The sequence below is a fragment of the Periplaneta americana genome, chromosome 2, assembly GCF_040183065.1.
Source record: "Periplaneta americana isolate PAMFEO1 chromosome 2, P.americana_PAMFEO1_priV1, whole genome shotgun sequence".
In the NCBI taxonomy this organism is placed as follows: domain Eukaryota; kingdom Metazoa; phylum Arthropoda; class Insecta; order Blattodea; family Blattidae; genus Periplaneta; species Periplaneta americana.
This window is the reverse complement of record NC_091118.1, coordinates 51,650,681-51,676,499: the sequence shown is the minus strand read 5'-3', so window position 1 is coordinate 51,676,499 and position 25,819 is coordinate 51,650,681.

The window sequence follows — 25,819 nt, the reverse complement described above, 5'->3', positions numbered from 1 at the left end:
AAACTGCGTTTAAAGTGAAAATGTCCGTGAAAACTTACGTATTATAGAAAAAATGTTTTAAAACCCACCTAGTTGGTAGTGCTTAGCATTTTCTCTATCCTCCTTAGTTAATATTGCCTCTTTGGTTGTGTTTGTGCCTGCTATCTCATTCGCAATATGTCCAAGTTCGCCATGTTTTTCGACGTATTATACTTTTTTTTTTACTAAAGATGTTATTATTTTAGTCCAACAGAGTAATATCTGTTATAGTGACACTTAATATTTGAGGACAAAAATTCGCTCCGGCGCCGGGGATCGAACCTGGGTCCTTGGTTCTACGTACCAAGCGCTCTGACCACTGAGCTACGCCGAATTCAATCCACAGCACCGGATCGACCTCTTCTCCTACAGTGTTTCCCTTATGTGGCCTGATTCTTGACTTAAAATATAAACGTCAACTTCATAAAATTGAACAAACACAAGGCAAAATATTGTGAACATTATATCTCTGAATAGGAAATATCGGGAAAGTAAAATACCAGTTTAACTTAATAACTTATCAAGTATCAAAAAGAAAAGGAGTTAATATATACAGGGTGTTCCGTTATAAAACCAACAGATGTTGTCAACATGTTCAGAGGTCATTCTAAGCAAGATTCACTTCGATGCGCAATCGTTACCAAGCTATGAACTGAGGTAACAATACATCGAATTTAAGTAAAATTCCAAACTTATCTCCTGCAAAATCCGTGTGTAGTTCTGTTTTGTTATGTGCTCACATAAGATGTATTAGTCGATGTACGGTGTAACCGATATCGTCATGTGATCAGGGGCCATGAAACGTTTCCAGAATGTTCGAAAATTAATATGCAACATTTCAAGGAAACATTTCTAGTTCAATCATAGGCTACATATTTTAACCTAATTTGCCGTAGTAAAAATCGTAATATTTTACAAGATATGCAAAGGTAGATTTGGAAACTTTTGATGAAAGTTTCTCTGATGGTAATATTAGAATAAGACAATAATATCACAAGACACAAAAAGTGTGTGTTCTTTATTATGAAATTAACAAAGCTATGTAAAACTCTACTCCCTCACAGAAAGAGAGCGACATGAAAATATAAAATAATAACAGAAGGTGATCTACATAGATTTCCTATAACTTGTTACGACATTAAACAAGAGTATAAAAATACGAGATCCAGTGAAGAAGTGAATTTTGTGTTGTTAATGCCTTTTTGCCTAGAAAATTGTTCCTTGAGCTCCACTAGACTTCCCATGTCGACATAGCATTGAATGCGTGGCTTCTGGAATAATGACCGGATGATGTCTCATAAGCTCTTCAGCAGCGTTAACACAATCCTTCATCATGTAATATGTTCCAAACCGTGGAAAGTCCAACTCAAAAAGGTGAAGCAGTTATTTTGCTTAGCTGTGAGTTTTCATTTGCGATCTTATTAATTGTAAGTCTTATTTCTTCATTTCGTGGAGGTTATCCTTTTTTATTTTCCCAATAGTTTTCGATAGCTGGTAAAATTCATGTTCTTGGAACAATAAGTTAATGAAGTAGTAAAATATCGCTGCAATCGAAAAGTATTGGCAATAACTTTGAATAAGGAACAAAAAAAGTTTCCTTCCCCAGGCAGGATTCGAACCACGAAAGTCTTAGATACCAGTCTATCGTGCTCGGAGTGAACAAAGCTCTGAAATCAGCTACAAGGATCGGTCCGCTTTTTTTTTTTTTTTTTTTTTTGCCACTACTGTACATTAAAACGAAACTCGGAGAAGATGACACGGGAATTTCATGTGTTCGTACAATACCTGACATGAGCTTGAATTTTAGTTTATACCTTGCAAATGAATCAAAATCCACCCATGGTTTATTAAAAAGTGTTTCTTCCAATGACCACGCGCACACAGTGGCAAAAGTTGTCCATTTCGTGACGAAACATCCTGTATAATTATATTACAGTGCTAATATACTTAAATAAAATATAATGAACACTATGAGAGTATCCTGTGACATAAGGAAGGACACTTTCAACGTGAGCTTCATTACAACATTAATGATTTTATCAGTCTTAAGATTGCAATCTTTCATGAGAAATTATTAACTAATTTCATTAATGGATGGAAGATCGAGTAGTAATATACATACGTCTAATACTTTAACTTTGTTTATTGTGACATATAATTAATTAATGCTAATAGCGTAACTTACTGAGCTCCTACAATAGATGGAATGAAACTTTATCAAAATGTCTGTTTAATCCACTAGCATTACTTGATAACATTCTATTTAAAATTATAAATGAACTTTGACATATCGTCGACTTGTTTCTTAAACTTCGTAAGTAAAATCATATATACCCAGATTGCTCGGTCTTATAGGCTTTGTCGGTAACAACTTTTATCAGGTTTACTATGCTGCCATTTAGTTGTTACATAAGGAGTCATGTAATAACTGACATTTGAATTGCATTAGCGACTGTACTGCCATCTCGTGTCCGTTTACGGCGGACGGGTGGCGATCCTGGAGGTTGTTCTCTTAAGAGTGCTGCCGATTTTAACATAGGGATGAGCAATCTGTACTATATGTGATCTGAGGTAAAATGTTCCTCAAATGTTGAAATCTGTATCCATTTTCAAAGTGAGTCCGCTTATAAAACCCACTAATTCTACATTTGCTTCGAAATTTCATAAATAACAAATGCATAACAGTTGTAGCTGGGGTGTAAAAGAATAAGAATTTATTTTGCTTTCCTGTACAATTATCTCAAACGTAGTTGCGAAATTCTAATTAAGCCAGCATTATTCATATTCTTTGCTGCCTATTTCTCTTATGTGCCTATTCATTGGCACAATATAAGATTTCTTTGAATTAAGATTCAGTTCAGTTTCAACTAAGCAAATCAATCTACCACCTCAATATTGTCCATTTCATCATTTATTCATTTGATTCGTTGTTTATGTTTAGGAATTCATTTCTGCTTAGTAGGATTTGTAAGTATTCAGAAAGCAATGGATAATATAATACAAATTAATGAGGAACACCAAAGTCTGAATGTCAGTAGACTCAGGAAAAATTTCCAGCATCAATTTTCTCAGAATCAAGTACATCAAATGAATTTTCTATGTTATGATTACAAATTAAAAATGGTTTATTACGATTAATTACATTTTATTTTAGTTTTTTTGTTTAAAATAGAAATTCATTTTTCACGATTCCGTTGTTTCTGTCATTCATGCGAAATACTAAATGCCTCATAACATATTTATGAAGAAACAGTTTTATTCCTTCTTAGCAGATAAAGTAGCCGTTGATAGCGAATGAAATATGATACTATGTGAGTATATTACATGTGTTTACTTGTAGGCTAATACAGGATTTGGCAAAAAAATCTGACTATTTAACCCTTAAATTGGCAAAACTTCATTTCTCACACTAGTTTATTAAACCGTGTCGGACTGTAAAGAAAACAACTATCGCAATGTCCATATTTTATATGTTGTGCAATAATATGAATTGATTAGTAGGCCGATCTATTCGAACCCTTATTTAGGGTGGCTTTTTTTTTGTAAAAATTATTTATTTTTTTTTTTTACAATAAATGTTGTTCTTCCACAGTCTAGTACATACAGTCACGAAGCTCAATACGTAGTAAATATGCATCCATAGATAGTTTCTAATCACTAGGATCGCTAATATCGCCTCATTACAGACAATGCGAAATATTACCGGCACAATCTATTGTTCCTAGCACCCTCACAACTCAAGCTTCGTGACTGTATATACTAGACTGTGATAGTACTGTAAAATTTTAGTTAAATTTAATTTTCCTATCATATTTTCTATTGTTCTGTTAAAATTATAGCATAGAGCCAATTAACCTGTGATATCCTATAAGATACTTTGCTAATTTAAGGGTTAAGTTGGCAGTAACTATGGCGAAGACAGTCGCATAGCGATGGGAAAAATGAATGTCGTTAAGGATGCCTTTTCCAATTGCAATAGATGCGTGGAATGAATCGCGTCGAGCGTTTGCAGTGAATATGTTTTTAAAAACAAATTCAGTAGTTGATACGCAGCGCAGGATCCGACAAAATTTCAATGTAGGTCGACATCGGCGAGTTCCCAGCCGTAACACAATTTTATTATGGGTAGAAAATTTGAGAACGATTTCTTCAGCATTAAAACGTAAGTCCACAGGAAGGCCAAGGATCGTCCTTACGCAAGAGACATGATAGGCAGTGCAGTGCCGAACTTCAGAGTCAGGCTCCAAAGATGCATTAAAAACGGACATCATTTGAAGGATGTAATTTTCAAAACTTAAGTTTGTTCTTTTACATCAGTAAATGGCAATAATGCCTCTTTATGAATAAAGAATAAAAACCTAGTTACAGTCCGCGTCACCGTTTTTGGCATGTGAAATAAGTAATAGGAACGTTACATTTGTGCTTTACATATATGCCGCAGTCAGTCTGACAACTGTGTTTGGCAAATGGCTAGACGTATATAGAAAGTGGTGCCATTCTCAGCTGCACTAGCGATAAGCTCACAAACTGGACACTATATATCTAGAACACACGCCAAAAACGCTGGCGCCAGCTTTGTACATTAAAGTACGACTGTGTTGTCTCATTTCAAAAAAACTTCCAAGATCTTTTTGCCGGATCCTCTATTACCGTATATCATCCTTATTTCACAAAATAATTATATATAAACATAGTGAACTGTAAATAATGTCACTAATTTCAGGGAATTATTTTCTTGATATATTTCAAACAAAAAATAATGTGTAATACAATTTTGCTTGTTTCTGTTTCCTATACGAGATGAAAATTGTTTTATAGGAAACAATTCATAGCGTGTTTTGAGAAAGTCAATGACTGAATTCCCAATATTCTCAGTCAAATTAAGAGAACAGTGTATTATGGTAATAAATGATTGAAATAGTTTAAGTTTTGTCCTTTAAATGTGCAGAAATTAGATCAGAACAAATTTAACATATTAAAATTTCTACATAGCATTGATTTGGCGTGATATCAGCTTACTTCGATTCGGTCAGCACTCTCGGCCCAGATCCGAATTGAACGCTGTGTGTAATAATGAGTTACTTTATGGAACTTCTGAATTTCTTCAACCAATGAACATTGAAATTACAATACAATATATTGAAAGATACATAAGTTGGTCATTTATAGTCCTTATGAGTAACTAGAACTTACATTATTCATACTGAACAAGAAAATCAGACACGTTACTTACATTATGTTGACTCTACTTCCTATTGCGAGAACATCATTTGTGAAGGCACATACCTGAAATACAGAATAAAATATTATCAGTAAAATAATTCGATTTGAGAACAGGCCTAAACCCTAAAACATGAAGCGCCGCGTCTTAGAGTGTCTAGTGGAGAACGGCTGTACTTCCAGCACCTGAGGGACTAGAACTAAATTATCTCCTATGAACTTTATCATTTTGCCTTCATTTGTTTGTCAATTGTAGGCAAAAAAATTGGGTTCGATTATATAAGAATGATTCTGAATAATTTTTTTCCAGTTCATATTACCGTAAATTCTGGAGTGAAGAGGAGTTACACTTCACTTCATGTTTTTGGGGAAATTTTCTGAAGATACTTATGAGCAGATAGCGGATTTTCGGTCCCGATACTGAACGTAAACGTACGTCAGTTGCAGGGAAGTCATTAAACCATCGCTACGCTCCCTCAGTACACCAAGGGACGTGACGTCTTGTACCTGTTTAGTGACAGAAAATCCGCTGTCTCCTTATGAGCAGTGTTGTGTATGGAGACATGGATGGAGATTGAGAGGGAGCTGTTGGTAGAGATTGTCGTTACTGCATACGCATAGTCCATCAGGAAAATTCCTAAGTTTTTTGAGCGAGCCCATGCTGCGCTGATGTGCAATGCATCTTTCAAAATAGCATGACCTTATTTGAAATGTGAATGCCGTAATGATGTGTAAAATATTTTCAAGCTAATTTTCGTTTAGAGTTAAATTGTGTATAATTTATTCTAGATTTATTTCCTTGATTGTAAGATCATGAATGTACTTCCCCGTTTCAATTATCAATGAGAGCCTGCACAACATTAGTCTCAAATATCAGAGACGAATAAACAGGGGACAGTTTCGACGATTCTGGTACCTCACAGGCAAGACACTGAGATTAAGATACTCAAAACAAAATGATTGTTACTCTTTCAAACATCTTGAATACACAACGCAAGCAAAATCCACTCATTACCAAACACAGAGTTGCTGTGGTCCTTCAAGTTAAAATTGTATATAGCGAGACTTCTTTTAATCACACAAGAAGCTTCTCAGCATTATATTTTATCTAAAAATTAGTTTACTTTACTTTAAATGAAAAGTCACAATTTTTACGGTATCTGATACCAATCAGTTTTGTTTCTATATATTAATGTAATAACTGTATTTTATTAGTACATATTATGTTACCATTAAAACGCGAAACCCGTCAAAACAAGTTCCAACCAGTAACAATTAATTAAAAAATGTAGACTGAAGCTGTAGTCGGGTGGTCCGGCGATAGTAAGATATTTTTTCTCCTATATAAGTTATAGTATAGTTTCAGTTTAGATATTTCTATATTTCTTTGAGATGTTTGTTTAACCTACGCCACGGGGATCATTGAAGCGCGTAATAGGCCCTTTATTCACTCAGTCTGACAGGCGCCTAACGCATTTAAAACCAGTAGACGCGAGGTAGGTTACTGAACTTTAGTATAGCATAAAGGGGTTTTTCCTGTCTAGGAACGCGTTGGTAGCGTTGTTTGTATCTGGCAAACAATAGTAGCGTCTGGTGAGCGCGTCACCTTATTGAGTATTTAAAAGGACGTGAGCCGAGAGCGAGCCCCGAGACGATTGCCGGCCTGTGAGCCGAGTGTGTATTTTCGCAGACGATTACCGGCCTGTGAGCCGAGCGTGTATTTTCTCAGAATATCACCGGCTAGTGAGCCGATCGTGTGTTTGGTCAGAAGACTGCCGGCCAGTGGCGTGTTTACTCACTTATATAGTCTACGGCCTGTGAGCCGATCGCGTGAGTATTAATAATATTTCCGGCACTTGTTCCGATCGTGTATTTCTTATCATTCTCAGTTTTCCAGCCGATCGAAGTGATAAAGTATAGATTTCGCACTTTTTAGCTTTGTGATTTACTCAAAAAGTGACAGCAGCGATTTTAAACTGGCGTTAGACGAGAAGCCGAAAACACACGGAATGACAATAGCCAGTATTCCGTCGCTTGGACTCAAGCAAGGGAAGTGAGCCGAATAAATACACTTAGTGGAACTCTACTCCTTGGTTTCTTTTCGTGAGCAAGACGAACATCGCATTATATCCTACGCCCACAAAACCACCAGGTCCCTGAGAAGAGATCTCCTCTCCCGGGAGACAAGATCTTCCAGCATCCACCGACGTGTGACTGAGCTAGTCAACTTCTCCTCTGCCGGCGGCGCGACAGAGAGGGAGATAAACAACCAACACGCGTGCCACCAGGTAAAACCCGTCGCAAATGGCGCCCAACGCGTGCCCAACAGGTATAAAACCGTCGCAAGATACTATATACAGAAACCGAGTTTTCGTAAGATCTAGACTCAGTGACAAGATAGGTTTGGTTTGTATAAGTTTTCGGTTTGTTTAGGCTTTTATCACACAAAAACATAAACAAACCAAACCTAACCTCTCACTGATTCTAGATCTTACGAAAACTCTAAAGTCTAATTTTATTTTTATTTCATGTTTCGAATTATAAAGTACCTAGAATAATAAACCACTTATAAATATACGTTGCTTGTAGAAATAATTACGAATCGATTTAATGATAAACTGATATAGAAGATCACTTTCCTGCTCTTTAGATTCTTTGCTATGGAGAATTTCAAACACTTTCAATATGCACAGTAGCAAACAATTCACACAGTTAGCTAGAAAAGTAATTTTGGATTTTGACTGTTACAAACAAGCAGACATGAAACAACTCCCGACTATCTTTCCCTGCTTGGAACAAACAAATGTTTCGTCTGCATAGTATGTTCATGTGACAGGCTCGAACCTGCTTATCAAGGGCTGGTTGGCTGTAGCAAATCGTCTGAGTCAGTTTCAATTAGCCTCACGCTATTTTATTTCATGCAGTGTGGTTCAATCCTTACTGTTCTGATGTTTATTACTCCTGTTGTGGAATTTACGGATTCAGTTCCATCGATCTGAAGATTGTTCAAACTATGTTTGACTTCCGCCATTAGACACCTGGTGTTGTTGATGTACTATTATCATAAAGAAGCAACTTCATACAGGAGTTGACGTGTTGTCATGCTTCCCAACTTGCGCAGCAAATTTTCTTCTTACTTCATGTTGTCTGAAATATCTCCTTAAAGTTAGATGATGCCCTCAATAGAGCTTTCATTAAGAACATCAACATATTTTAGGAAGTTGACAGATATTTTGTCGGGTGGATTTGTTTGGAAAAGGTACACAATATTCCGGCAAATGAAGGAGGAAACGACATATTTTTGATGAGGCTGGAGCTAGGGTGAGGTTCTTATTGAGATCGGAGAGCTTCCATAGTTCTCGCAGACTCGAAAACAGTTTCGTAATTCCAAGATATCTTATGGTTTGTTTGATATCTAATGAGAGTACTTCTCTAGTAGATTCGATATAATTAGGAGATCTACTGAGTTTGCAGTTAACAATAGAGCGGCATTTGGACATTTTCGTGTTAATATTAAATCTAATTTCATGAAGTGTTCTAGTTGCAATATCTGCAATATATATGGCAGCTTTCGCAGATTTTGTCAACATTTACCATAACGTTGGCGAAGTTCTGGATGATTATGTTGGGAAATTATATGACGAATCCACTGATGGTAGGAAATACAAGACATTTCACGTATTTCGTAATCATTTATTACTATTAGAACATCACAAATGATGAGGTGTTTATGAATTATAAATTCCAAACACTTTCTAAAATACGAAACTTCAAATACATTAACTCAAATAAGAATATGAACATCCGTTTCCCGGATTGTACAAAAAAAAAAAAAAAAAAAAAAAAAAATTATATACGAGAGCCATTCATAACGTACTGTAACTTCCGTTTTATTGTAACAAAAATGGCGATGTGGTTACAGTATTTGTTTACAAGAGTTTGAAACTACAAACTTAGATTTATTTTTCTAGATAGTTTCCGGCTAAATTGACTGGAGAGAAATAAAAAATAGGTTGCAGCCGCCAAATTACTCTTCAATGAACGACCACTCATATAAACTGAGGGAAAGAAGGCAGAGGACGGACACTGGAAAGTTTTCTTTTCTCAATCGTATTATCAGGGACTGGAATGTTTTACCTGCAAACTTACTAAAGGCTTTACCAACAACCAAAAATGTATTTAAAATAGGCTTAAGGACTTTACTAATAGACGGTAATTACACACAGTATTTAAAGGGTGTAAATGATATGTTGTTATTGAAGTGTTGTATCAGTGAAGAATTATGTTGTGTCAGTGAAGTGTGTAGTGTAAGTGAAACGTGTTCATGTCAGTGAAGCTTTATAGTTTATAGTGGCAGTGTAAAGTATTTGAACAGTGAAATGTTTTTGAAGTGTTAGTGAAATCAGGATAGAATCAGTGAAATGTGTCGTAGTTCCAGTGCAGTGAGTGAGTTGACAGCGAAATGAGTGTAATGTTGAAAGGTACTTGTGCAGATATGAACATATCATACTCGTGGTTCGATCTTGGTTTTATGGTACAAATTAGATTTATTTCAAATGTTATTTTAAGTGATCGTTTCATTTAATTTAGGATATCCCCTGTTGTTATTGTTATTATTATTATTATTATTATTATTATTATTATTATTAGTATTAGTATTAATTATCAGTATTATTATTAATTGTATTTTTAATTAATAAGTTTATTATTGTAATTATTGGGTGTAATTAGTTACCACTGCCACCGGGTATATACCCATTGCAGTGTGAATAAATACATACATACATATTTGTCAAAGTCTTTAACGATATCTTGAATACCAGCCTGTGACTGAAGCCGGACTGCAAGTTTTGCGATGGAAGCGATTTCTTCGTATGCATGAAAAGATGGTAATCACTAGGCGCCAAATCAGGGCTGTATGGAGGATGACCAAACACTTGTCAGTAAAAATATTGCAGTTTGGATACAGTACGCTGCGCAGTATGAGGGCGGGCATTGTCGTACGAAAGTAACATCCCCAGAGCGCAACATGATGGATTTCAGCTACTTCATATTTTTCGCCACAAGAAATCTATCACCGATCATATCGCACAGTCTGCTAGGTTATTAATTAGAACCCACAATTTGAACATTTGTAGCACTGAGAATAACAAGCGCACGATCCTCTCTGTATCACTGCTCTAAGAGAATTCGACTACGCAACGTTCACTGCAAAGACAGCGTCGCTATGCTGATTACCGCACGCTCTACAGTACAGTATATGAAAACTGAAGGTACTTTATAAATAGCGCTCGTCTAATTCTAAAATTAATACATTTAACTTTATTTATGTACTACTCTGATTAAGCAGACATGTGTAATTAAGTTTACATCAATGTACAAACATGTGTACATATATTGTCAGTAACTGTAGACTTAATATTACTTTTATATGTATGAATATCGCCAAATATAAGGAATTATTTTAGCAATGTATATTGTAGTGTCATTTTGAGATTGTTTTCAGTGGTAGACAGGGGACACAAGAACCGACAAATTATCTACTTATTATATTGCATATTTTTACGTAGATTTATGTGTGGTGTGGTCGCCTATTGACAGCTTCATAGCATTACGGTGCCGAGCGAACATGTAGGTGGCGGGAGTGCTGCAAAGATGCCGATTGATTACTAAATTTTATTGGCAACAATTCCGATTTGGCCAAGAGTCGGGACAATGACGGTCATATGTGAAGAGTCATATCGAAGAATTCGTTTTTACATGGATAAATTCCAAAATGAATTCTCGTCTACACAGATGAACCCATTAAGGTAAATAACTTACCTTTTTATGTAAATAGTTCTTTCATTTGCAAGTACCCGTGTAGAAGTTGTCTATGATTTGGGCAAACCTCCAGTACAGCCTCTGGATATTTTCGACTCAATGAGACAGAAACATTGTTTATTTGGCAAATACAAATGTCCTCTCATAGGAAATACTTGTAAATTTATTAAGAAACTTGAACTACTACACAACATATAAAGCTGATTCTATATTTCATTTTTCTCTGATGTTATTTCATATTAAATACCAAGATACATTTGCAAACTAAACAAAACATCTATAATGTTAACACAAGACAAAAATCACTTTTCCATACACCATCTGTTGTAAGGTGTCCACTATTCATATATTCAGTGCACTGTCTAATTATTTTCAAACTTTGAAGAGCCAAGATAGAGAACAGAAGACAATTATAAAAAAAAACATACTCATAACTTCTACTTAACTGGTGAATTGTTTATGCTTGAAAAATTTAATTAGTCTACTTGATATCTTTTATACATTTTTATCACCTCCCAGGTGAACTGCAAAAGATCTGTTATGCCCTGAGCCGTATGTGGCCGAGCGATTATCATCCTTTCTCACACCTAACAAAATTCCTGTCCGGTCAGAATTTTCATAGAGATAAAGAGATACAGACAGCTATCACACACTTGTTCCGATCCCCGGCGGCAGTCTTCTACGACACAGGGGAAAAATGTCGATCCCATGGTATGACAGATGCTTCAATCCCGGAGGGGAATATGTTGAAAAATAGCTCAGAAATGTCTGTATTTTTTCCAAAAAGCTGTTTCATGAAATTGTGTTTTATTTCTCTAAACGGCTCCAGGGAAATTTACTTTCTGGCCCCGCTTCGTAGCTAAGACTGCCAGCCACTAGCATTTACAGATGGACCAGCAGGAACAAGTGGACGGAACGACATAAGCACTCTGACGGACAGTACATGTTCCCCATCACTTTTTAAAACTAGGGATAATTATTATGATACACTTTGCATACAGTCACTTAAATTCTCTCTAGCTGGTCTGAGCTAATACCACAAAATATGAACACATTGCACCTAAAGTAGCATACAAGAATGGTAAATCTAGAGTAAACACACCACAAGCAGAAAACACAGCTCCCATGTCCTTCAGTTGTGTCCTGAATAACATGAGTTCACTCACAATATTGTCTTCAATGTCTTTTCTTGATAAGATTTCCTGAACTATAATCACTGATTTCTTCGACTCTTCGGATGCTATGTGACAACATACTGTAACGTGTATTAAGCTGAATATTGCAATAACAGTAGAAGAAAATACTACTACAACATTGAAAAGTACAATATCATCCAAGGCGAAGAGATATATCATCCAACACACTGTGTCTAATACATTCATGAACGCCCAACATGATGTTAGGAGCACAGGAACTCCAAAAGCTGAATTTATAAGACCAACTATAAAATACAACTTTTTATGAAAGAATTTTATTTTATCAATTTGAGAGAGCTCGTTACCCCTTTCGTGTATCTGTGAAAGTCTATCGAAATTATTCTCTATCTCGACGAAACTGATTTCATTTCCTGTTTGTGTTGTCGAGGCAGTCGCCATAATTTTTGGTGTACATACATTGCTCAACAAGAAATTCAGATGTTTGTATCTCTGTCTAACAAGTGAAGCCATAAAAATGTATGAAGTAAATATTATTACATTAGAAAATTCAGAAAATGCACCTAACAAGGATGCTGAATACTCAAGAACTGACATCGATACCAACAATTTCAGTGTAGCAGGAGCTAAAAAAACAAATACAAGAAGAACTATATTCACATTTGTAAACAACTTCAATTCTTTGTAGAATGATAATCTATGTTCCCTTTTCATAAATGTGTAATCCAAACGAGATAATTCCGTTAGTATCCTGGGAATATAACTTTTCTTTTTGAATGAAAGCAAGATGCATGAACTCATATTTGTGCCGATTGAAGGTAAACTGCTAATAATCTCGACAAGTTTAAGCCTGAATGGAAGTTTTGCTATAATCAGGACAGAAGTTATTCTAAATGTGAATACCAAGATATGCAAGAAAATACACAATACTGTCCACCACAATCCAGAGTATCGAAAAGAAATTTCTCTATTTCTCTCTCCCGATATTGAGTAACGTGCTAACCCCAAAAATTTAGACACATAGAACAAAGATTTATAAGTGGAGAAAATGTTGTATGTGTCTCCTTTTCGCATTGCGGTGTATTAAAATTCTGACTTTAAATTATAAGGAAATGATTACTACAAAAAAATATTTTAATAATCGCTGAAACATTTCACACTTAAGAATGAACGGGAAATTTACTAAAGTATACTTGTTGGACAATATTTATTACACTAATTCTCTATAGATAAATTAGTTCTTATATATAGTCTATAGTACATACAGAATATAAAGAACGCCTGATATTCTGAAGAACGGTATCAGCCCTAGACACTGAAGAAGAAACAATCATGTGTTTATTTCATTAAAGTACCCCTAAAGTAAACCGATTATGTTCTTGATAAATTACGATACACCTACGAAAATAAAGTGCTGTCTAAACTGAAACAGTAAATAAATAACTTCTCTGTCGAGTTATTTTCATAACATAAACATGATAAGATCTTTCATCCAACATTCTAAACCAATTACAAGATAACATTTAAGTAATTTCAAGCTTCAAAAACACTAGAGGCATAACACAATGCAAGGAATTTTATCATGTCAACTTTATACGACCAGTCAATTGTATAGAAGAACTCGCAATTCTTCCAAAATATGATCATTGAAATGTACATTTTTCCGATTCAGGTGAATCTTCTTCTTTTACTTCCCTTTGCAGTTCTGTGTAAACAATGCCCGTCCCGCGACTACAGAAATTGATCTGTCCATCGGCGAAATGGTCTTCCTATGTTTCCGGTTCCTTTCAAGTGAATCTGATTACTTTTTATTATTATGAATAATTGTTCGTAGATACATATGGGTACTATAACATTTTGTAAGAATATTTGTTACATAAATTTGATATATTAGCTCATCAATAATAGAATTAATACAAATTACCACTTCATATGTAAATATTTGACTTTTATATAATATTTATTTATTTAATAATTTACACTTGAGCTACATTAGGCATTGCAGCCGGAAAGAGCAGAAGCTCGTGCTCGAGCGCAGTTCAGATCAGTTATACAAAATATATCACAAAATTAAGAGAGTTCATTAAGCACAATAACATTAATAAATGGTAAAATAATACAGCATGTAATAATAGGGTCTATATACAAATAGAAAATACAAAAGTACATACACATTAAGTATCAATTTTTAACTCAATTAGCTTAAACAATTAAATAATTAATCTGATTTGTTTCTTAAATCGGTGTGTTAAGTGTACATAGCTCAGGCTAAGCTCTAATTAATTCATTATATATTTTGGGTCCAAAACTTCTGCTGTGTTTTAATCCAGCCGTTGTGTGGCATTTCGGAGTATTTAGAAAGAAACTGTAATTTTGTCTCGTATGGTATTCGTGAGGATCTAATTTAAATTTATTGTGGTTTTTATGGAAGTAAATCAGCAATGTTTGTTTATAAATTTGTTCTAGATTTGATACACCAAATTCCTGAAAAATTAATTTTTTTGGGTAATCAAAAGGTTTTTATAGACAAATTTTGATAATTCTTTTTTGGAGCAAATTTAAAGGATGGAGAGTCGATTTTGCCATTCCTCCCCAACCTAAAATACCATATTGAATTATTGATTGAAACAGAGCTAAGTGCACAGTACGCAGAACAGAAACAGGTAAATAAGAGCGTAGAATGGAAAATTTGTGGATTGTTTTACGCAATCTGTTACACAGGAAGGAGATATGCTTGTCCCATTTTAAATGTTGGTCAATAATAATGCCTAAATATTTAACTTGTGAGGATATACTCAAAGCGTTACATGAGCAAGTAGGTAGGTTACAATCATGTATACTGTTATATTTCTGTTATTATTGATTTTTAGTTGCTCAAGGCCATGTGATGTTAATGAAAATGGTATTAATTTTGTTTTAGAAACGTTCAAAAAAAGTAAGTGAGCATCCAGCCATTCTTTAATAATGTCAATACCACTGTTAGAATTTGGTAAGTTTCATTCCAACTCGAACCGCTAAATATAACCACAGTATCATCAGCATAAGAATACAGAGTACCAGAATATTTCTCAATGTCAATTTTAAGTAAATCGTTGATATATATTAAAAACATAACAGGACCTAAAATCGTCCCCTGAGGTACACCTATATCAATGTTACGTGATTCACTAAGGTGATCATTTATTTTAGTTGCTTAAGTTCTGTTACTTAAGTAAGATTTAAATGATTTTAAAGCCATTCCATTATAACTTAATATTTTCCTAGGTAACAGGTTAACTGGCATCCTCCGAAAGTGATGACCCCATTTTCCTGGTATTTTTTTTAATTTATTACAATTTCTTCGATATTCCATTTTTCTCTAATTTCCTCACTTCTAATTTTTTTCTCGTAAAGTCACTCCACTTAACTAGAGTAGAAATCTCATTTGTGAACAGTTGAGCTGTTCAGAATAAAAGTGGTGTAAGTCAAAATTCGGTAATGAGGTTTAAAGTAAAAATTCTGTAAAATACAGTGCACAGTAGCAATTAATATGTCCTTCGTGGTATCCATTGACTACTAATAGTTTAAATAAATTGAATATTAATTGCTACTTTGCGCTGTATTTTACAGAATGTTTACTTTAACCCTCATTACCCATTTTTGACTTACGCCACTTCTGCTAACAACGGCTCATTTAATTCTGTATTTATCATATTCCCTGAGAACCCAACATTAGATTCCATATAGAAGAGCTCATTTAGAATTAACGTTTTGATATCCAACTTGAATTTCTTTCCTCATATATTTTCCAAAATTTCTCTTCATCAGTCCATTTAGTATGTTACACTTTACTAAATTTGTCAGAACAAATTTTAGTTTTTTTCAAATAGATATATATATATATATATATATATATATATATATATATGACTCTTCAAGTAGAATAAATCTGTTACCTGTTCAATAATTTTGTTCTTTTTACTAGCATTTAAATATCTGCTTTTATTCCCTTAATTAATAATGTCATGATTTTTTACATATTTTAAGTAGTAATGTGACTTATGAATGTGCAAAATTAATTCTTAAACCTTAATTAATTTGTTAATAAAAACAAAAGTAGATTTCGATGTACACTATTTTGTGCTGTTACGATTCTCTGGACTTACTCTTAATCGCAAGCTTTATAGGACTGGGGTTAAAAAAAATTCTCTCTTAAGGTATAAGTGACGCGTAATAGTAATATGCGTTACAAGAGCGGTATGTTGAAGTTTTCATGTTCGAGGAAAAGTTCGAAAAAGCGAAACGTAGTTGAGCTTTTTTAATTTCCGAGAACATGAAAACAAACATACCGCTCGTGTATCGTACATTATTTTGTGCGAGGATCGTTTATTACATACCTGAGAGACGAATTTCTAATTAGTTGCAATGAAATCTCCATCTTGGTTTCTGTTTAATGACGGCAACTTTAGAAAACAAAAATATCTATACTCCAGCAGGCCGTGATATACGTCTGTCTTTTTCCCCCCCCCCCCAGTCTATAAATGCGAACTTAAAACAAACGGTAAGGTTATGTAATGATTTATTTTTCATTTTAATATTTTAACAATATTATTTATATAACATATTGCAGTAATAACATCGGCATCTGGATTCTTGTTGGTTTTTTCACGGCTTCCTTAATTGTTATTTGTATCAGGAATACAATAGCTTTCGTGGAGTAGTAAACTTTACTTAATTTTTGCAAATATTTAAAAACAATAATTAACAGTGCAATTTAGGTGAAATTGCAGTGGTAAGTTTCCAATTTATAATTATCACTATGTTAAACGTCTCTAAAAATAATATGTTAAAAGCCTAAAGCAGTAAAATGAATGTCGCGCTTAAGCGGTAAGAAGGGGGAAATTGTTATGTGTGTTACGTTGGGAATACTGAATGTGATATTTCACACTTACCGCGTATTGGTTCTGTGCGGAAAACAAGGAAATACGCACGATCTCGCACAAAATATATTTTTAATCCTGGAGGCGAATCTCTTTATTTTCCCAGTGTTGGGAACGTTCTCTATTAATCGATTCAGAAAGGAAATAGGGGAACTTATAGCTGAACAAAATTTCGTTAATATCTAATACTAACCACACAGCTACCATCCATAGATGCTCATCATATTAAATTTAAGAATCTCTAGCAAGAATTTCAAGTAGCTATAGTAGTATTGCAGTCTCACATGACATAGCATCGTGGCCGAAGGCATCCTGCCTAGGACTCACGCTATGGAATGTGCGCTGGTTCGAGTCCTTATGAGGGAAAAAATTTTCTCATCAAATTTTGGTCAGTGTATGGGACCGGTGCCCACCTAGCATCGTGATGCATTTCTGGAGCTACGATATGTAGTGAAATCCTGTTACGAAACCCAGCTATAAAGAGAGGGAGAGTCATAGTACTAACCACACAATATCTCTATTATGGTTGGATGATCATCTACCTCTGCTTTCACATGTGGACGTGAGGCCAGCAACCTGATCGATCTGGGCCTTATAGGGCTGTAGTGCCACGGATACCTTTAAATGGAGATAGTCTCTAAGGGCCGTATTCATAGACATTCTTAGCCTGGGCTTCCGGTGGATGATCAGCGAACTAACGTTTTTTTTTGTATTCATAAACTAGTATCAGCGATATGATATGATATGAATCCTGTTCAAGTAATCAATGGATAGCCGTAGGGCGGGCTAGCGAAATGTCTATGCATAGCACACTAAGGAATAAGAAAGAAGTAAAGAACTGCTTTAAGGTTGTAATCTGCGGCATCAAATTCAAGGCTAAGTGAATTACTTAAACTTACCATATTTTTGCAGTACACAACATCACCTTTTTAGAGAAGAAGTGTACAAATTATGCCTCTCTTTGTCTATACCATGGAAATGTAGTTTCAGAAGCAATTAAATATTTTTCTTTTAGTCGTGATTGTAAAAATGTAGGGAAATCCAATTCTCTTTATGAAGTCATCGAGTTCATACTGTATGAAATGTTTTTGTGATTGAGATATTTCAACAGTTTAAAATGTCTGCTTCCACTTCTGAAAGCAGGTCAGATTCTAATGAATCTGTTTTCTTCAGATTCTGAGGGGAACGTGAAATTGTCGCATTGTCACCATACGAATGTGATTATCTCAAGTAAACTTTACGATCTTTTTATAAACTATTCTAATACAGTTTTAAAGTGAATGAATGAATGAATGAATGAATGAATGAATGAATGAATGAATGAATGGATGGATGGATGGATGGATGGATGGATGGATGGATGGATGGATGGATGGATGGATGGATGGATGGATGGATGGATGGATGGATGAATGGATGAATCCTTTTTCTACAAATACTAGCACTTTATGTTGATAAAACCAGTGTACCGGTAGTCAAATTTAATACGTCTTCACATAATAGTGCCCAGTTTTTCTTTTTAGATCAAATGGAACTACTGATCTCATAGAACCTATAACACAGTTCCTTGATGATAATCTTATGGGGTACAGCAAAAGTTTGAAGCCCGAATCCCTCCAAAGATTGGTAAAGACCTAAATTTTCGTTATCGCAGCAAGCATACCGCACAATAATTTTAGTAACAACCATTCTCCCATTACATTTTCACTACGGTTTCCTCCATTGTACTCCTTACAAATTTATTGACTGGCCATAAATTATGTAAAGTTACACTTTCAATAACAATTATTTATCATGTGGATTAAAAGTATACAGTTGAGGACAGTATTTTTCCTAACATAATTTTATGAAAGAGTAATGGAACGCAGAAAAATTCTCTCCGGCGCCGGGATTTGAACCCGGGTTTTCAGCTATACGTGCTGATGCTTTATCCACTAAGCCACACCGGATATCCACCCCGGCGTCGGACAGAATCGTCTCAGTTTAAGTTCCAACTCTTGGGTTCCTTCTAGTGGCCGCCCTCATAGATGTCTATGAACGTAGAATTGAAGTCCACACATGTGCTGAGGTACACTCGTTATGAGTGACTAGTTGGCCGAGATCCGACGGAATAAACGCCGTCTTAAATCACGAAGTGATTTACGCATATCATATATATTATTTTAATGTACCGAAGTACATATGATATTTCCATGCAGATATTCTGCGTCATCATACGATGAAAGAGTAATGGAACGGAGAAAAATTCTCTCCGGCGCCGGGATTTCAACCCGGGTTTTCAGCTCTACGTGCTGATGCTTTATCAACTAAGCATGGAAATATCATATTTACTTCGGTACATTAAAATAATATATATCTAACATAATTTGCCTAGTGCGAATTTTCCAGAGATAGCTTCATCCGATGGATATGAAAGGTTCTGCAGTAAGTAGATTTATCTTTCGGTATATCTTGAGCAACAGTGGTCGTTAGATTTGAAATGGGTGGTGCTTACTGCGCATGCGTCGGACTGATTTATACTCCAACTACAACACATCAGTTCCCTACGTGGCTTTATGTCAAGAAGGTTGTGCTCCATTATTTGTAGTACTTCATAACAGCATCTGTTCTTACTTTAGTTCTAATATTCACTCATCACCTAGCACTCAAAATATCCCGCGAGATATGCAAATTAATATGCGTGTACAGTAGAACCTCTATTATTCATGGTGATGAATGGGATGAACTGAACGGTTAATGGAAATAATCGTATAATCCGTACTGTAATATATTTTCATAAATTAAGTGCATAAGCCTAAGATTTAGGCCTAAGACAGTCTCGTATTGTAATTCGACATGAGCTATAGATTCTACTTTCCAAAATCTCTCAATTATTTGCACTTTGTTTTCAATACTAAGCTCAACACGTTGTCTTTCAAGAGCGTCGGAAGAAATTTTGCATAAAATTTAAACAGTACGGCCAGTCGAATAGTAGTACAAAGACCAAATGATGCACGGGTTTGCAATTGTATGAAAGTTACTTAGGTCATTTCCAGGCTACGATACAATAAGTTTGGACCCGATACAATAAGTTTACTGTGCATGCACTATAGGTTGTTGACTCGCTGCAGGTAGATAGAGATGTGTTGAGGTAAAACGTTGCTATTTAGAGTAGAGTACGGTAGTATGGGGAAACACACATATGTACATTCTGAAAGTAAATATACATTACACAATGATAATGTTAAAAGAATGTGAAAACCATTTATTCTCCTGTTTTTTATAAGTATTTTTGTTTAATTATACATAGTGTTAATGGTGGAAATAAGCATGTAGCAATTTTAATGTTTCCATTTATCCTATTGGTCGTCTTTAGGAAGTGCAGTTACAGTACCGAAATGCAATGTACTACAAGATACATTCTCATTGTCTCAAGCGTAAATCTTTTTCGGTTAGCCTATCTGCCAAACACAGTTTGAACTGTAGAAAGCTGTGCTCTACGTCGCATGACGTGATAGGAGCAAAACGAAAAAACCTAACATCATTGCAGTCTCTAAGAGACAGTTCTTTATTCTCGGGTGACTCTATGTCCACTAATTTGCTGTTTATATTACACAATGTTCCATATCTGTTATTTTTACATAAAATTGATTTCCACTTCTGTTTTACACGTTCAGTAACCGGTGTACTTGGTGTCTCATAAATCTCTTCATTATTTTCTAAATTAATTTGAGGGCTTCCGGCATCTCTTGCTCTGACGTTTCTAACCGTGTGATAGTTTCAGACACAGTTTGTATGAAAACCAAATTATTCGTCAGAACCTTCAAATCCAGAGCGTGCTCCTTTGCGTTTTTGTTGGCATCCATTCTACAGTACCCCAACCCACTGTAAGCTTTACCACTATACTCAGTACGCCGTTATGCGGATTTCCCACTGAACTCCTCTATCGGGGCCGAAGTCTCGAAGCCTGGTCATTTCTTTGAAAGCAGATAGTGACAATTTTATAACTTGGAAATAACACCCCCTTCCATAAGTAACTGTTCCTGTTACCGGATGCGTGCCGAAGTATTCCTACGACATATCGTGTAATGGTAAGGACTTATAGAAAAACAGGGAGAGGAAAACATACGGATAATCCGCCAATCGGTTGATAGGGTGACGGATAATCGGGGTTCTACTATTTACATGTATAATTACTTGGAATTTATTAATTTTCACACACTAACATATACAGGGACATCATTTTATTTTTACTTGCATTTTTATTGTACCTGCGTTTCTGAATGTACTTTTCCACTCCTTTCACTAATGTTCTTGCTAACATCAGCCATACAAACTTACGGCCGCTGTTGCTAGCAGAGTACAGTGTGATTCAGAAATATGTTGTATTTTCTATAGAAGAAAGAGCTTATATTATTGAAGTTTATTTTCACACAGGTACAGTGTGTAGCATAACTGAATTTATCTGTGTGGACTGAGCACAAGTGAAGATCAGAGTTACCGAAAGTACGGTACCCTATAATATGGTACGGTACTTAATAGCATTATTTAAACAAGAGTTTTGTTTTACTGTTTGTAGGTATGAAGGATGATGATGGAAACTGGAATTACAAAATAACCGAATGTGAACAACAGATTTTTTTCCTGATTATATCATTACGGAATATGTTCGTAGAAATATAATTAATCTGGTAGATAAATTTAGAGTAACAGGGTGTACAGAAAGGAAGAAAAGTGTAAGATGGCCAATAAAGGTGACAGAAGATGCCGTAGAAGATGCTAGAGGAAGGATACAGCGAAGTCCTAATAAGTCGGTCAAGAAATTAGCTGTAGAAATTGGGATTTCTTACGGAAGTGCTCACGACATTCTCAGGAATAAATTAGGTTTGTAATATCCTGAAAAAAGTAGACATTACATAATGAATATAACCGCCTGAAGAGTCAGTTTGTGAAAAAAAAATGTTAACTACTCTATTGTTTTTTTTTTTGGTAAAATACCGTAAAAGTAATGATCAAACTGAAAATCGTAATAGGCTACTGTATTTCCCTGTAACATAAATGGATACACTACTTTTCTCTCCTTCTATAGCTAGTAAAAGGATTTGTTTACATATTGCGCAAGTAACACTAAACTCCTGTAATGGAAGGGGGTAACAGTGTTTCCGAGTATAGCCAGGTTAATGTTGAAAATGTTGGTAAAAATAAAGTGATGTCCCTGTACATGAACATGTATACACATAAAAACGCGTACATAACATTTAACTAGTTTGTGCTATGACCACAAAATAAGAACAGATAGCACCGAGAGTAGCGTACAGAAATGGCAAGTTCAGAGTAAATACTCCACTGGCAGTAAACACAGCTCTCATGTCCTTCAGCTGTGTTCTGAGTAACACCAATTTATTCAAAACATCCTTCCCAGTGTCACTTCGCGATAACATATCCTGTACAATAATGACGGACCTATTGGATTCTTCAGTTGTCATGTGACAGCATACAGTTATTTGTATTAAGCCAATTATTGCAACGAATGTAGAAAATAATAATCTTACCACTGGGAAAAGTATTACGCGGTCAGTAACAAAAAGAATATATAACACCCAACACACAGCATTTAGTATATACATGAATGCCCAACATGAAGCGAGGAGAACTGTAATTCCAAAAGTGGAATTTATAACACCGACTAGAGAGAACAACTTCTTGTGATAGGTTCTCACATTATCAATCTGGGTGAGCACATTTGCCTCTTCTTGAATTTCTGAAGCTCTCTCGGCAATATTCTCCATCCCTACAACACAGATTTCATTTCTTCGTCGTATTGCCCATAAAGTCGTCTTCATTTTGAGTGAATACATACTTTCTAACATGAAATTAAAATGTTTGTACCTCTCTCTCATTTGCAGCACTATCATACTGTACAACATGCAGATTATTATAATTGAAAATTGAGATAAAGTCGCTGACAATTGAATTAATTGAGTCAAATATGGCGCTGACGTAAATAAACTCAAAATACAAGGTGCTAAGAGACTGGATAAAAGCACAAATATTTTTAAGTCAGTTATCCTTTTCATTCGTTTGTAGACAAACCATCTTTCTTCTGGTTGCATGTATATATAATCCAAGCGAGATAATTCCTTCAGTATTCCAGGAACAGAATCTTTCTTTGTGAATGAAATGACAATATATGAGCAGAGAGTTGTGGCGATTGCAGCTACACTGTATACATTATTAACAAATTTAACTTTGAATGGAATCGATGCTACAGTTGGTCCTACAACCCTGAGAGTAGACAAGAGTAAGCTGTGAACAATACATGTAATAGTCCAACACATTCCAGAATACTGAATGATGAATTCTCCATTTATTTCTATAAATACTGAATAAGGTGCCAGACCAAGAAATTTACACACATAGTATAAAGATTTATATGTAGAAAATATGTTATGAATGTCTTGCTGTTTTCTCATTGTGCTATTCCAATGTCCTGACCCTGCTGGACTCGGAATAATTACTATAAATTGAACTTCAGTGAATGGTTGAAAAGTTTTATATATAGCACTTTGTATTAAAATGGATATTCAAGGACAGAATATTCCTTCATGTACCACAGGAAAAGTTAATTCTCACAAATATCTGTTTACATTCTCAGAACATCACATTACAGCGACATGGTATGTTGTGAGTTTGAGAAATGAAGTAGGTTGTAGTTATTATGCGAAAATGCTAATCAATGTGTATTTAGATCTTTTGATACAATTTAATATTATTAGGATGAAATGATATGAAACGACAAGAGATAAGAAATACTTTCCTTGTCAAACAATCCATTATCATAAGTATAACAAAATCTATTATAATTATATTACGTTCCATTAAATAATCAATATTAAGTAATCATACATAATGAAAAACAACTAAAGGAAGAACACAGAAGAAGCTATGTACCATGTAATATTTACTTTGCTAGGTATTACTGGACCAAGGCGAGTGGAGCCGCGGGCGTAATGTGAACTATGCGGTATTATGAACACAGGAGCAGTAGGGCCATGGCTCCGGGCTGCAGGACTTCACTGGCCTTGGTCGAGTAATACATAGATAACTTGACGATTTCATTTTTGGTTCTGCTTCCGTTTTAACGCAAACAAAATATTAATAAAGGAATTTTTACTAAGTGAAATCGCTAAATAAAATTTCATTTAAATAAACAATAACACTGTTCTACAAAAAAAAATGAAATTCATTTTTCTGGATATAACATTCTTGATTAACATGGAAATTTACCTCCTGAATTCAAATCTGTAATTAGTTTATCTGTGTCACGCATAGTTTTCAAGTTATATGCAGTTTCATTTTTTTTAATAATTTTCGTTTCCACGCAATGTATTTATGTAGGCAAAAAATGTAACTTTAGTCACTTACAAAATTATTTACAAACATTTTATGCACTATAAAACAAAAATATATATACAAGCCTTAATATAATAATTATGTTACATGGAAAAATGTATTTAAGGTTAGAAAATATGAACAAAATACACTTTTCCCTAAGAATTAAAAAATCTTATCTTTTTCTATTGTGTTCAATTTTGCAGTCTCCAACAATGTTCCAGCAGTAGTCAGCAAGCATCGCAGGCATCCATTTTTCCCTTCATACCGCTTTTCCATGGACATGATATCTTTATGGAACCTTTCACACCATGTTCGTCGGAGACATCACTGCAGCTCTCAGGAAAATAATGTAATGTGAATCTAGGAAATGCACTTTTAAAGACATGTGACATCCTAGATCTCTATATGCATTTATAATTTGTTGAACCAATTGTTCAAAGTCGTTAGCTCTTTTTCTTCCCAGAAAATTTTGCGTTACGTTCTTGAAACAAGACCACGCTCTTCTCTCTTTTGGTGCAAGGCACTGTTCAAAGTCGTTCAGAAGTTCTCTAATTTGGGGACCCACAAACACGCCCACTTTTATTTTTGCTGCAGAAAGACGAGGAAAAATTTTTGAAAGGTACATAAATCCTCTTCCAGATGTGTCCATGGCCTTAACAAATTGTTTAATAAGGCCTAGCTTGATATGAAGAGGGGGCAGCAGAACATCTTCACTGGCTACCAATTTCTCATTCAGTTTATTTTTTCTCCAACCTTCCACTTAAGTTCAGGCCAAATCTTTCTTTTATAATGGGAATTCCTATCGCGACTATTTCACTCACATAGAAAACATCCATATTTGGTGTAGCCTTGTTGCATACCTAATATCATGGCAACTATTTTCAAATCACCACATATTTTCCACTTGTGCTCATTATATTTGATTAATCTCAATGTATTTTTCAAAATATCATATGACTCTTTAGTCATACTTACATAGGCAGCTGGGGCAGAAGGCATTATGTTCCCATTGTGGAGAACTCCGTTTAGACTGTATTTTGAGGCATCTATAAAAAGTCTCCACTCCAGTGGCTCGTATTTGAAGTTCAAAGTATTCATTAGGTCACAAACATCATTGCAGAATGTCATCATGAGTTGAATTGTGCATATGCAGAAACAATAGTGCATGTAAAAAAAACAATACTCACTTCCTCTAACAAGAATTTCAGGTTAAACTCAAGATTTCTCTCTCTCTCTCTGTTAGAATTTGTCTATTTTACTTCTATGATTTAAGAGGTTTCCGTAAAAGAGAAATATGTAAAGTTTTACATA